Raw genomic sequence first — 14,953 nt, 5'->3', positions numbered from 1 at the left:
GGTATTGGTATCTCCATTTAAATAAAAATGTAGTTTCTATTTTTGAATGTGTGTATCAAAGGCTATATTAGGGTGAGAGGAGGTCTGCCACTCTTTCACAAGGATGATGTCATCAGTGATGTCATCAGTGATGTCACTGACCATGTCATGAGTGATATAATATGTGACATCATCAGCAGTGTATTGTGGGCGCGCAATTTATAGTTAGCTGAACTAAGTATAACCGGGGAATTTCAATGGCTTTGTATGAGTGAAATGCCCAGCTAACTCTAACATGTGTGAAACCTATCGTTTTTTCAGTGAATTTCTAAGGTTTTTTAAATGCTAATTCCTAACTATAACGTGCCTGAAACCTATGTTTTTTCAGTGAATTTCAAAGGTTTTTAAATGCTAATTCCTAACTATAACATGGCTGAAACCTATGGTTTTTTCAGTGAATTTCAAAGGTTTTGTAAATGATAATTTTTAAATGTATTAATTGTTATATTTTACTATATTGTTTTAAAGTATTTATTTTTAGATATTTTATTTTTTAAATTACATTACATATTTTTAATATCACTTAAAAAAAATGTTTTTAAAAATACTGAAATTGTAATATTTTTTTTTTAATTTAAGATTTTTTAAATTTGTATATATTTTATATAGCAGGCAATGATATCCTATGGAAGGAAATTCAAGTTACTGGTAAGTACAGTTGAATTTACTTTTCAGGAATAGTAGTGGGCTGAAAGATGCAGCACTGAGGTCTCTCCTGATAACAGGTGTGTAAATCGGAATTCGTAGCTCGGCTGATTTTTGAGAAATTTTTTAAAGTTCCAAAACTCCACACTTGGAAAAATTTCCAAGTGAAACCAGTCAATGTTGCAGAGAGGTGTTCAGAGGGCACGCCCCCTTTTTACAACACTCTGCAACGCAGCTCCGTGACGCTTACTGGAGGACCTGTACCCCTAGGGGACCTCTGGATGGAAGAGGAATATATTCCCCAACCTAAAACACACCACAGGGCGTTTTTGCACACATGTCACCTCAAGCCCCACCCCCTACATTCACCACTGTGCAAACATGCCCCGTAATGCATTCTAAGTTGGATGATTAAGTCCCCTTGCATACTGGAGGTGTCTGGGGGGCAACTAGCCCACCAGGAACCTCCAGTATGCGCCAGGGGGCTGCGTTGCAGAGAGGTGTAAAAAGGGGCGTGGCCTCATTACACCTCTCTGCAACACAGCCCCCTGGTGCGTTTGCAGAGGGGAACTAATTCCCCTGGCATACTGGGGGTCCCTGGGGGCCGACTAGCCCACCAGGAACCTCCAGTATGCACTAGGGTGCTGCATTGCAGAGAGGTGTAATGAGGCCATGCCCCTTTTTACACCTTTCTGCAACGCAGCCCCTGGCGCATTTGCAAAGGGGGAGCTAATTCCCCTTGCATACTGTGGTCCCTGGGGACAAACGAGTCCACCAGGAACCTCCAGTATGCGCCAGGGGCTGCGTTGCAGAGAGGTGTAATGAGGCCACGCCCCTTTTTACACCTCTCTTCAACGCGGCCCCCTGGCACTTTTTCAGAGGGGCAACTAATTCCCCTTGCATACTGGGGGTCCCTGGGGGCCAACTAGCCTACCAGCAACCTCCAGTATGTGCCAGGGGGCTGCGTTGCAGAGAGGTGTAAAAAGGGGCGTAGCCTCATTACACCTCTCTGCAAGGGTGCCCCCTGGCCCATACTGGAGGCTCCTGGTGGGCTAGTTGGCCCCAGGGACCACCAGTATGCAAGTGGAATTAGTTCCACCTCTGCAAATGCGCCAGGGGGCTGCGTTGCAGAGAGGTGTAAAATGGTGCGTGCAGGGAGGGGGCGTGGCCTTCTCCCGACACCGTTTAAAAAAAATACTTTTAAGAAGGGGGGCTGTGTATCCCCCCTTCTTTTTCTTTTTTTTTTGTCCCTGGGGACCCCATCCCCCAGGGCCTGCCACCAATTCTTTTAAAAAAAAAAAAATTAACGGGAAAGGGGCCGCGTGGCCCCGTCCCGTGGCCTATTCCGGCCCTGGGGCCTGCCTTTTTTTTTAATGCTGGAGGGGGCCGCGTGGCCCCCCTCCTGGGCAACTTATGGCCCCGCGGGATGACGCTATCCCGCGGGGCCTTTCCTGTCCGTTGGGTACCGTGGGGGGTCCCCAAGCCCCCCACAGTTCCTGCCGGCTCCCCGTATCCTGCGGGAGCCGGCATTGCTTTTCTGCATGTGGAGCAGCTAACATGCTGCTCCCCATGCAGAAAATCAAAGCAGTTTGCTGTGGTAGGGTGGGAGCCGCGAGGTTCCCGCCCTACCATAGCAAACAGCAGTGTCCCGGGGTGGGCACCCCGGGACACTGCAGGAGCCGGCCCTGGTGGGTGGTGGTCCCCAGGGCCATCAAGGGCTCCAGGAGGGGGGCCGCGTGGCCCCCCTCACACCTGTTAAAAGCCCCGGGGTGTGGTGGTCCTGGGTCTGGTGGGTCCATCACGGACCCTCCTATTTTACATATTAGAGCCCCGGCGAGGTGGCGGTCCCCGGGGCATGTGAGCAAGCCGCCAGTTTGGTGGTGAAATGCGTCGGTATTTGGTGTTATGCTGGAATTTGCTGAAGATTAAAAAATTTTAAAACGGAAGATCCTGGGAGTGCGTATTCATTCCTGCAAAGGAGGTGTGTGTATAAATTACGGCGGGGCTCTGTCGAGGAGTACTGCACCGGTCAAAGAAGCGCCAGGGGTCGACAAGGACGAGCCAAGTTGGTGTAATATATATATATACATATATATATATATATATATATATATATATATATATATATATATATATATATATACAAAACTCCTGGTAATAACGCCTTACGCTTGAGAAAAACCAGAGCCGAGGCCTCTATTAGTGCTCAGTGTGATTTATTGGCGCAAAAGGGAAACACCCTACGCGTTTCGAAGTTTCCTCACTTCTTTCTCACGGGTGAGGTTTATTTTGTGGCCATTCTTTTTTTAAAGGTACAGACATTTCATGACGTGCACGTGATAAACAAACATAAAAGAGTTACACTGTTGCCTTGCCTGTTCGTTATTACATTGTCAATAAAGATTGAGGTATTTATCATTTCAAAGGTGCAATCTTAATGAAAATACTTTCGACATGTTTGTAAATTTTCATCAACTTCAATGTGAACGAAAAAACCCTTTTTGTTTTCTTGTTTTGGAGAAATTAGATTAAATATGCCACTGCATTATTTCCAACTTATTTCTCTATTATCGAATAAAGCCCAAGTGGTGAAAATGCCATACCGAAATAAAGTTTTCAATAAATAACAATAATAATAATAATACTAAAAACATTTAAAATCAAAGAATGTAATTCCTTGAGCAGAGACAGCCTACTTCATATTGCATCCATCTACTGGTGCTTTACAGGTGAACTGAAAGCTCCTCATCCAGATCTAGACCAAATGGTTGGGTGGTGTTTTATTTAATAATAAATTTGGATTCAAGTTTTCTCAACTCCAACATTCTGTTGCCTCCCCTTTCATGGTGTGGAATGTGATTGAGTACAAAGAATTTTAACAGATTTGAATTTTGATTGTGTGTGGCTGCAAAGTGGCGTGCAATCGAATATTGTTGATTTCGATTTTTGATTGCCCTCAAATGTTCGAGTACTCTGAGTTTGGCCTTCTTTATTGTGCTGCCTATATAAAACTTGTTACATGGGCATTTCAGTGCGTAAACAACATACTCTGTGTTGCACCCCACATGTTTCATTATTTTGTATGGTGCTAATTCTGCTGACATTTTCAAGCTCTTGCAGATTGTGCTGTCCTTGCAAGCTTTGCATTTATTGCAAAATAAAACATCCCTGAATCTGATTGGTTTTTGCCTTCTCTTTGCTTTGATCAGACAAGTGCTCAGTGTATCCTTCAGTGATCTTGCTTTCCTAAAGGTCAGAGAGGGATTTTCACCTACCACTTCTGTAAAATCTTTATCCATAGTAAGGATATTCCAAAATGTCTTTAAAATCCTCCTGACTTCCCACGATTGACAACTGTAATCTGTGATGAATCTAATCTGTTCTTTAGGTTCCCTCTGTTTAGGAATCAGCAGGTCGTTCCTTATCAACTGCTCTACTTTCAACTCTGCCTGTTTAATCACATTTTTACTATATCCTCTTTCGAGAAATCTTTGTGTCATTACTTTCTTTTCAGTTTCATACCATAATTGTGAACTACAATTTCTTTTCGCTCTTATGAGTTCACCTAGGGGAATGCTGCGGATTAAATTGGCCGGATGGCAACTACCCGCATGCAACAGGCTATTGCCTGCTGTTTCCTTCCGGAACAGAACACTTGTCAATGTATTCTCTACTATAGTCAATCTGAGATCAAGGAAGTCTAAACTTTTCCTGTCCATGTGACTCGTAAACTGTAAATTCAATGAGTTATCATTGAGGATGATTTCAAATTCCCTCGTTTGCTCTTCTGTACCGTTCCAGATGCAGAAAATGTCGTCAACGTAACGAACCCAGAGGACGACGTGGTCATTAAAGTGGGAGATGTCATTCACCACTTGCTTCTCCCACCAGCCCAGATATAAACCTGCGATACTGGGGGAAAAGCAAGTCCCCATCCCATCGTCTGCCTATACAGTTGTCTGTTGAAGATGAAAAAATTATTCCTAAAACAGATCAAGATCATGTCCAGGATCATATTGGTATGCATCAGGAATGAAAGAGATCTGCCCTTCAGGAAATATTTACACGCATCTATCCCCAGATCTTGTTGGATGCACATGTATAAGCTTGTTACATCAAAGCTTAGTAACACATAATTGGGATCTCATATCACTTCATTAATGATCCTCAAAACATCAGAGGTATCCCTTACAAAAGAAGGTAACGACTGAACAAAAGGTTGCAGAAAGTAATCAATATACCGGGAGGTGTTTTCTAAAAGACTTCCTCTTGAAAACACTTTGGGCCTGCCAGGTGGAACTTCTAGATTCTTATGCAACTTAGGTAATAGATACAGTGCTGGAATTTGTGGATATTTACATAGAAGGTAACTATATTCTTCATCTTCCAAAATGCCCTGATCTTTCCAGTCAATGAGTTTGCCAAAATATTCCTGTTTAGCTTCATCATATTGTTGCCTAGTTGCTAGAGTATATTTGCCTTTGTCATCTAATTGTCTCAGCCCTTCAGCTAAGTACATATCTAAAGGCCACACAACAACATTGGCCCCTTTATTGGAGTTCTTTATGACCACATCGGTATATCTTTCTAGTTCCCTGAGGGCTTGAAATTGCGATTTGTTCAAATTCAAGTTTAGCTTGGGTTGACGCGTCTCAATTTTTCTTAGCGCATCAATCATGCCTATTTCAAAACAATCAATGGAGTTATTTGTAATCTGTGGAACAAATATTGATTTCGCCTTAAACCCACTTTCGCTGCTCAATCCAATATTTATGTAAGTATTGACCAAATTCAGAAAGGGATCATCAATAAACCCCACATAATCAGCTAATTCATGCACAGTATGTAAGGTTTGAATATCTTTAACCGTAAAACTACTAGCTTTTTCCCTTGTTTCTTTAAGACTTTGTTTTGGTTTGGTAGCAAACCATTTCCTCAATTTGAGCTTTCAGGTAAAGCGAAACAAATCAATTTGCGCATTGGTAAAATCAAACTTGGCTGAAGGACAAAATGAAAAACCCTGAGATAAAACCTCTAACTGATTTGTAGTTAAAGTACGTTTCGAAAGATTTATCACAGTCATATCGTTCTTCATTTCTGTGCTTTTCTGCCCCTTGTTAAGACTCCCACTGGGCTCGTTTTGCTTGTTTCGGCTTTGTCTGCTCTTGCTTTTTCGCTTCCTCTTCCTCCTCCTCCACGACCTCTTGGGTGTGTTCCTGTTTGGCGTCCCATCGCCATGAGGGCAAATTCATTTAAAATTCGGGCTTTTACATTAAGAGGTTCTGCTTGTTCAGAAACGTCACTTTCTGAAGTGCCTCGATCAATTGTTTCTGTGAGTGCTACTTCGTCACCAATGGTTTCTTGTTGTATGTCCTGCTTTGTTGCGCACTCCCCTTGGGTTTTTTGTTTCTTTATTTTAGTACTGCGTAGCAGATCAAATCTCTTCCCAAATGTTAAGATTAGTCCCTTTTCATGATCGATTTCATCTCGATAATATTTCCTTTCTTTTTTCTCTTTAATTTCCTCTTCTATTTTTTCCAATCTTTTCTCCATTTTTGTCATCTCCATTGTAAATTCACTTTTTGTGTATTTTTCTTTGATTTTTGTGATTATTTCTTCACTTTCTGCATTCAGTTTGGCACATTCCTTTTCAGCGTACTTGATAAGAATGTTAAGCATGTTCATCGAACATACATGATTGTTCGTCATCCATTCATCAATTAGTTCGGGGTCCGGTTTCTGAAATGTTGGTGTAATGAAAATTCTTAAACCCCGTGGGATTCTGTTGCATTCGACATACTTTGTGAGAGCAGTTGCTTCCCACCACTTAGATTGTTCCTTTTTCAGGATTTTCCACAATGAATCCCACAATTTTTTAACATCATCTTATTTATTTGTTTGCGCTTTCTCGCTGCTTCCGATGTTAACTTTGGTCTTGGTAAAAGTTTGGAGGCTGCCTCTTTCCTCCTATCTTCCCTCGTGTTTGCCATTGTTATTATTATTTACAAGCGTGCACTTCCTCGCACCGCTTGACACACTTGCCGGACCTGCCAGACTCGTAAAATTGATTTATCGAGTCCACTTGAATAGCCGTCTTGCTCGTGAAACTTACAACCCACAGCCTGTTGTTACAAAGCAGAGCACTGTTAGCCTCACCTCGCCGACGTTATTGAAGCGTTAAAATCCTGCGACTCCTTCAGCTCCCCGCGTCCGTTACGGCAAGCCGACCCACTGCTCCGTTGATAATCTCATGATTCAGCTGTAGTCATTTACGGCGGGCAAGAACGTTCACGAAAATCCAAACACCAATCTTCGGCGTGTCCAAGCCTTTCGTGACGGCGGGCACTCGGCGGGGTCGCCAACCCCTAAAATTCCACAAAACTCCAGCTAATAACTCTTACGTTTGAGAAAAACCAGAGCCGAGGCCTCTATTAGTGCTCAGTGTGATTTATTGGCACAAAAGGGAAACACCCTACGCGTTTCAAAGTTGCCTCACTTCTTTCTCACGGGTGAGGTTTATTTTGCGGCCATTCTTTTTTTAAAGGTACAGACATTTCATGACGTGCACGTGATAAACAAACATAAATGAGTTACACTGTTGCCTTGACTTTTCGGTGTTACATTGTCAATAAAGATTGAGGTATGTATCATTTCAAAGGTGCGATCTTAATGAAAATACTTTCGACATGTTTGTAAATTTTCATCAACTTAAATGTGAACGAAAAAAAACTTTTTGTTTTCTTGTTTTGGAGAAATTAGATAAAATATGCCACTGCATTATTTCCAGCTTTTTAGGGGTTTTAGGGGAGTTCGAGTGCCCGCCATCACGAGAGGCTTGGACACGCCAAAGATTGGTGTTTATATATATATATATATATATATATATATATATATATATATTCACTGAAAAAACCATAGGTTTCACACCAGTTATAGTTAGGAATTAGCATTTAAAAAATCTATTAAATTCACTGAAAAAACCATAGGTTTTACACCAGTTATAGTTAGCTGGAAATTTTACTCGCATAAAACCATTGAAATTCCCACGTTATAGTTAGTTGGACTCACTATAACTTGCGCGTGCAATGCACTGCTGATGACGTCACATATTACATCACTCATGACATGGTCAGTGACATCACTCATGACATCACTGATGACACCATCCAGTGAATGTGTGTCTTTCTGAAAAATAAATATTAGTGAGTAATGTTTAAATATTTAAACATATGTATTAATGTTTCACTTTGTGTATAAGTGGCTGCATGGGTTGGTGAGTAGCTACATGTGTAGGTATATGGGTTATTAGATGTTTTTTTTAATATCAATATGAGTGTCTCTATATGTTTGGTGGGGGTGTCACTTAGCACATAGATACATGAATGACTGACTCTCTGTTTGTATGTGTTTTGAATACAGCATATGTGCAGGACTGTATGGGTGGATGAGTGTGTATATGTGTATGTTAGTAAGGGAATCACTGTCTCACTAGTGTCTTTATCAGTAACTACATATGTTTTAATCTAGTATATGTGAATATTGATGTATATAAGTGAGTATATGTGAGAGTGAGGGATTGCAAGAGTTCCTGTTTAAATAAGTATGTGTTTCTATAAGTGATTGTTTAAGAGAGTAAGTATGTGTAAGTTTCCTTAGAAGTAAAGTGGTAGTGTGTGTATAGCTGTATATGCAAATAAATGGATGTTGAATAGTTAATTTGCATGTGTGAGTATGTGTGTGAGTAACTTTTGGATGACTGTCGGTGTGTAACAGGATGTATAGGTGTATCACTACATATGATGAGTCAGTATATGTATGAGTGACTATATTGAACTGTTGGTGAATGAGTGCATGTGCATATAGATGGTGGAATTATTGAATTGGTTGTTGTAAGTGGTATGGCTATCTCCATTTTTTTGTAAATTTTTGTTTCTATTTTTGAATATTTGTTTCAAGGGTTACATTACAGTGAAAGGAGGTCTGTCACTCTGTCACAAGGATGGTGTCATCAGTGATGTCATGAGTGATGTCACTGACCATGTCATGAGTGATGTAATATGTGACGTCATCAGCAGTGCATTGCACGCGCAAGTTATAGTGAGTCCAACTAACTATAACGTGGGAATTTCAATGGTTTTATGCGAGTAAAATTTCCAGCTAACTCTAACTGGTGTAAAACCTATGGTTTTTTCAGTGAATTTAATAGGTTTTTTAAATGCTAATTCCTAACTATAACTGGTGTGAAACCTATGGTTTTTTCAGTGAATTTCAATGGTTTTTTAATAGCAAATCTTTATAGGTATAGAAAGTGAAACATTTTAAAACGAATTTTATATTGTATAAATATGTAAAAAAAAAATTATTTTTTATTTTTAACCCGGGGGCGCTCCCGGGGCGCGTACCGCTGAACGCACGGGTAAGCGCAATATTACGGCGCGCCCCGGGGCGCGGACCGGGGAGCGTCCCGTTAGCGCTATTGCCGCGAACGAAAACAACATCGTGACGAATCGCGTACACGCGTGATGCGTCATATGACGCCCAGCGTAATCGCAACCGAAAGCACGCGATCGCATACGATCGCGAAACGTCCTGACGCGCTTACGCTACGCACCCGCGGGCACGCCCTGGAGCGCGACTACGGGCGCTCCCCGGGGCGCGTAGAGTAAGCGCGTCGGGTCATGTGACTTGAAAATAACACTTTCTATTGGTGCAGAACAGTTTTGGTTTCTAAATGAGTAATGCCTGGGTCTTGTGACCAGCCTGGGTCTTGTGACCTGAAAATAACACTTTCTATTGGTGCAGAACAGTTTTGATTTCCAAATGAGTAAAGCCTTGGTCTTGTGACCTGAAAATAACACTTCTGATTGGTTCAGCACAGTTTTTTTTTCCAAATGATAAAAAACCCCACCTTTCTTCCTTACTCTGACTTTGTCCTTTGACTGAGGAAGACCAGTTTCATCTACAGAGACAATTCTTTTGTACTTTGAAATGGCTACTGTAGCAGCAACAGCTGGAGCATCTGCACCACCACCACCACCACAACCACCAAGAGGACCACCACAACAATACATTGGTGGTAAAGAAGAGGAGGAGGAGGAAGAGGAAGAGGAGGAAGGGAGCAGATGGCTGCCTGAACAAAATACCCCATACAAGCCAAAAGAACACATTGTATGGGAGTTTTTTTCACTTCCAGAGGGCAAGAAAAAAGTTAATGCGGCCAAGGTAACATGTCGAATCTGTGGTGCAGAACTCTCAAGGGGCAATCCAGATAAAAAATATTAATTTGGTAATAATACCATGATTCGGCATATGACCCGGAAGCATCCTGCTAACTATTCTCGTGCAGAGATCAGGGAACTGGCCAGTCACCTCCCCCGGTGTTCAAGGACCAGCTCCAAAAGAAAGCAACCCACTCAATCGGGACCAGAAACATCAGAGGTGATGCCTTGTATCCAGGAACGATTTGCTGATTTTAGAATCACCTGTATTGCATGTGGCAAGCTCATGGTGAAAAGAGCATGAAGCTTGTCGTCCTTGCTGGTGACAGTCACAAATGCCCCAAAAAACAGTAATTTTTTCCGTTTTTTGTTTTTTGCTCCTGTTGAGCCATTTACAATTCCCTGTTTTTTGATTCTCCCCATAAAAAATACAAAAAAAATATAAAACTGTTTTGAAAAGCCAAAAAAAGTACACAATTTTCAAAAAACATTTAAAAAAATATAAAACAACAAAAAGAAGAAAAAAACCAGTTCTTTTTAGAACTACCTTTCATTTATAAAAATAAACCTATATTTTTAATGAATCTCTGTCAATTTTTTTTTTAAGGGTACGCGTACCGGGACGCGCCCCCCAAAAAAATAGAAAAAAAAAATGTAATGAAGGAGTTAGCATGAGGGAAGAACGCAAAGAGAGTAATGTTAAGAGAAAGAGAGCTACAGGATGAACACAGAGTGATTGTTTATTACATAGTAAAAAACAGAGAAGGTGTAATAGGGTGAAAGTGAGAAAAGTAAAATGACTAAAGGAGCGAAAGAAGGGAAGAGAGAGGAAGAAGACTAAAGTAGAGATAGTGGGAGAATGTGAGTGGGTGTTGAAAGAAAAAGAAAGGACAGTAAAAAATTGAGAATGAAGGGTAGTGGCGGAACCGGGATAAATGAAGAACGATGAGGGAAAGTGAGAAAAGACCAGGTAGTATAAGTAAAGAGGGGTGAAAGAGGGGGAAAAATTGAATTAGGATAAGACATGGGGAGTGAGAAAGAGAAAGGACAAAGAGAGTAAAGGAAACAGTACCTGAATGGGCTTGAGTGAAACAGCAAAGAAAGATAAGTAATGCAGTGGTGTCTGACTTATAGAGAGTCAGTGGGTGTAGGTCGGGGTGTGGGTGTGTAAGGTGTGTCTGTGGGTGTGGCTCTGTGGGGTGTTTTTGTGTGGGTGGCGGTGAGGGTGTGTGAAGTATGTGTGAGGAGTGTATGGGTGTGGGGTGTATATGTGTGCGATGTATGTGTGTGTATGGAATGTCTGTGTGTATGTGAAGAGTGTGTGTGGGGGGATTTTTTGTGGGTATGAGGTGTGTGTGTGGTGTGTGTGTGGGGTGTATGTTAGAGGTGTGTGTATGTGTTGAGAGGGGGATGAGATGTGTGTGTAGGAGTAAGATAAATAATTAAGAAAAACAAAATGAGTGAAGAAGCAAAGGAAGGGAACAGAGGGTAAGTGAAGTAAAGAATAGGGATTGAAAGAAGTTGAATATGAGAGGGGAAATAGGGAAATCGGAGTAAACATGGAGAATAAGAATAAGTGTGGTAAGCAGAATAAAGACATAGGAGTGAGGTTGGTTGAGAAAATATTAGTAAGCTTAAAGCAAAGGGTGATGACAAAGTACATTTTTTTAGTCATACTTACCATATAATAAATGTAACTTTAATTATTTGTTTTACTGCACTTTGTATCTGTGAAAGAGAGAAGAAAAAATAAGTTATAATTAGTAAAATGTGTATTTTAAATTAAAATATACAAATGAAGAGGTTAAAAATCATAACAGTGTATCTAGAAATAAAGTAAGAGTGAAGGACACAGAAAGGGAAATAAAGTAAGGTAGAAGGATAAAAAGAGAAAAAAAGAAATAGAATGAGAGCAAATTACTAAAATTAAGGCATATAGATTCACTGACAGAGAGGAAGAGAAGAACAGAGAAATGAACTGAAGGTAAGAAAGATACTAAAACAATGTGACTTAGCAAAACTAAATCAGGAAACAGTAGTAAGTAAAAAGATAATGACTGAGACGGAAAAGATAAACACAAGTGAACATAACACAAGGAGAGTGAGGCACTGAGGACATAGAAGTAGTGAACGAAAAATAGAGAGAAAAGGTCAAAAGTAAGGAGCAAACAAAGATAAGCGAGGGAGAGTGGGTGATTTATAATGATAGAGTGCGATAATACTGCTGAGTGAGTAAACAGGAATTACTAAAAGAGCAAAGGAGGAAAATACGGAAAAGGGAAGCAAAGCAGAGAGACTGAAAGCTGAAAACTTATGCAAGGGAGAGAGGGGATGCAGACAGTTGAAATGAGAATGAGGGCTTGTCAAAGAAGTGGAATAAAGGAACGGGGTTACAGAGAGTGAGAGAAAGACATTATAAGTGAGTAAAAAGAGCTGAAAGAGGATGGAAAAAGGAAAGTGAGTGTCAGAGAATGGGAATACAATTTAATTTACACAATCCAAAGTATAGAATAACTTGTACAACATGTTACATAGTTTATTTTTGCTGTTCTCAGAATATATTGAATTTCACTTAAAACAGTGAGTTCAAATTACTCATCATATGACAGCGGGGGAAAAAAAACACAATCTAAAAGATTGTGTTTTAAAAAAAAACTTAGATACTGACAAATAACAAATGTACACTAATGTTTGATTGACTTACTTTTCCTTGAGGCCAAATAGTATATCCTTTTCTCGTTGCAAAGTACTTTGCTGTTCAGAAAAAATCCATTTCATCGATTTTCTAGAAGAAAAGCTCCAAGAACATCTTAAATATTTTCATTATTTTCATATATTCCTTTTTTCAGTCATGACTCTTTACTCATTCCTGTACCTTTCCTTTTGGCCAAATAGTGTCAGATGTATGAGTATATTTTCAAATTAATTCCAAGAAACTCTGAAATTACCGTTTTTCCGACGTTCTGAAAGAAAGGCTCATACAACATTTTCACAATATTTAAGTATTTGTAAAACCATCTCTGACTCACTCATGTTCATCATTTTATATAATACTGATATCACTTACTATGAGATCCACTTACAGTACCTATATGACAAGTCAATTTTTTATATTACCTGGATCACTTTTACTCAGAATATATTTTGAAACAGCAAAATAACCTTTATTAACTGCTCCCGTCTTCATAGGCCAATTATCTTTACCTAAATTTTGGTTGTAAAAACACTAGGTATGAATTTTTTAAGCCAAAAGGCAAACGTTGTTTGAAAGTCAAATGAGTGTCGTTACATTGGGTCCAACCTTTACAACTTTTTAAATAGCATGTGTAATGCCCTGATGTTGTAGAAGGACCATCATGAAAAATAATAGCTGCAGTTGCAAAGGTTCTTCCTGATATCGATAACTGTGAAGCCACGAAATTTTTAATAGAAGTTGTCAATTTAGTTCCATCAGGTCTACATCGTTGGAACATTAAAATGACATACTGACCATAATTTTGTAGAAATAATGTGGACAGCATTGTAGACTTACATTGGGGACACACCATATTGTGATCCGCTGCTTTAACTAGATTATTAAAAGGCACTGATTTGCAGTCTGGTAAAGTCAAATATATAAATCTTTCAGTGTCTATTCTAGTAGTACTTGATAAAGTACAGTTGTCGCAGTCATGCTGCCACTGATAAGAAAGGCTAAAAAGATTTTTATTATCTACACCTTAATCTTCCAATACATCAAACATATACATTAAAAATTCCTGACAATCCTGCTGAATATTCTGTGAAAATTGATTTTGACCAGTAGATATGTCTAGAAGATTTCGAATTTCTGAAACACTTTCTATTTTTGCTCTATCACTGGTACATTTCTCAAACACGGAATTCAACAAACAACAGAATCTTTGATCCCGATTTTCAACAATCTGTTCTTGTATATTTTGAAGAAAAAAAACAACATTAACCACTACATTAGCATAGCAGTTGACACCAGAACTGTTTTCAAACTGAAATCCAACAACATCTTCAACAGAATCTTTTTTCCTTCTGCTTACAATTACAGTTTTGTCTACTTTTTGTCTTTTTGCTATTACGTCACTGCAATTACTCTCATTTCTTCTTTTTCGGCCTACCACACGTTTTTCAATCAGAGGATATTGAGGCAAATGTGGAGCATACTCTCTTCTTAACCTATTGTATTCTTTAACACAATGTAGATCTGCACAAATCTTTGTTTCATCACACTCAATCAAGTACAATCCTGATAAAGTTCTGACTCGTGATAATGCCACATATGCCATACCCTCTTTAAACACAGAACTTCCAATGTTCACCAAAGCGCTATCTACACTTAAACCTTGAGACTTATGAATTGTCACCGCATATGCCAAACAAATAGGAAATTGTTTTCGCCGAACATATAAGTCTTTCACGAGCAAAAATCTAGCTGAACGACAAATTTGTTCTATTTCATCAATGCCATCAAATTTAATTTTTAAAATTTCAATTGCATCTCTATTTTTGTAATTCACAAAACCAACAACATGACCCATTGCTCCATTTACCAGACCTCTTTCAACATTTAAATTCCTTCTCAAAATGATACGACAATTTAAACACACATTCAGAGTCTTTTCAAAACCAGCAGTTTTAGATATAGTCTTCTCTAATGAATCCAATTTTAATTTCTAATTTTCAGACAAAATAATTGTTGCTCCCATATGCTCTATTTTATCTGTAGCTTCCAGTTTCACTATCTCTTCATTTTCTAACTGTAACATTTTGTTGTTGAACATGGAACATTCTTTCAGAGTTGGCATCAAACATTTGCCAGAATTCTTCTCGTTAATTTTCTTAAAAATATTCTCTGGAAGAATGTTTTCATTTGGGTACAAATTTGAAATTAATCGTCCATGTAAAGCTTCTTTCCCTTGCTGACTTACTTTTCCGATTCTTACATCTTGTAAAATATTTTTATAATCTTCATCCTTTGCCTGCCGCATATTTTGAAGCAGTTCTCCATATTTGAAGTTTAACCATATATTAACGTTTCC

This window comes from Lissotriton helveticus, chromosome 4_1 (assembly GCF_964261635.1).
Source record: "Lissotriton helveticus chromosome 4_1, aLisHel1.1, whole genome shotgun sequence".
In the NCBI taxonomy this organism is placed as follows: domain Eukaryota; kingdom Metazoa; phylum Chordata; class Amphibia; order Caudata; family Salamandridae; genus Lissotriton; species Lissotriton helveticus.
The sequence above is the reverse complement of the archived record's forward strand: the minus strand, read 5'-3'. Positions refer to the sequence as shown.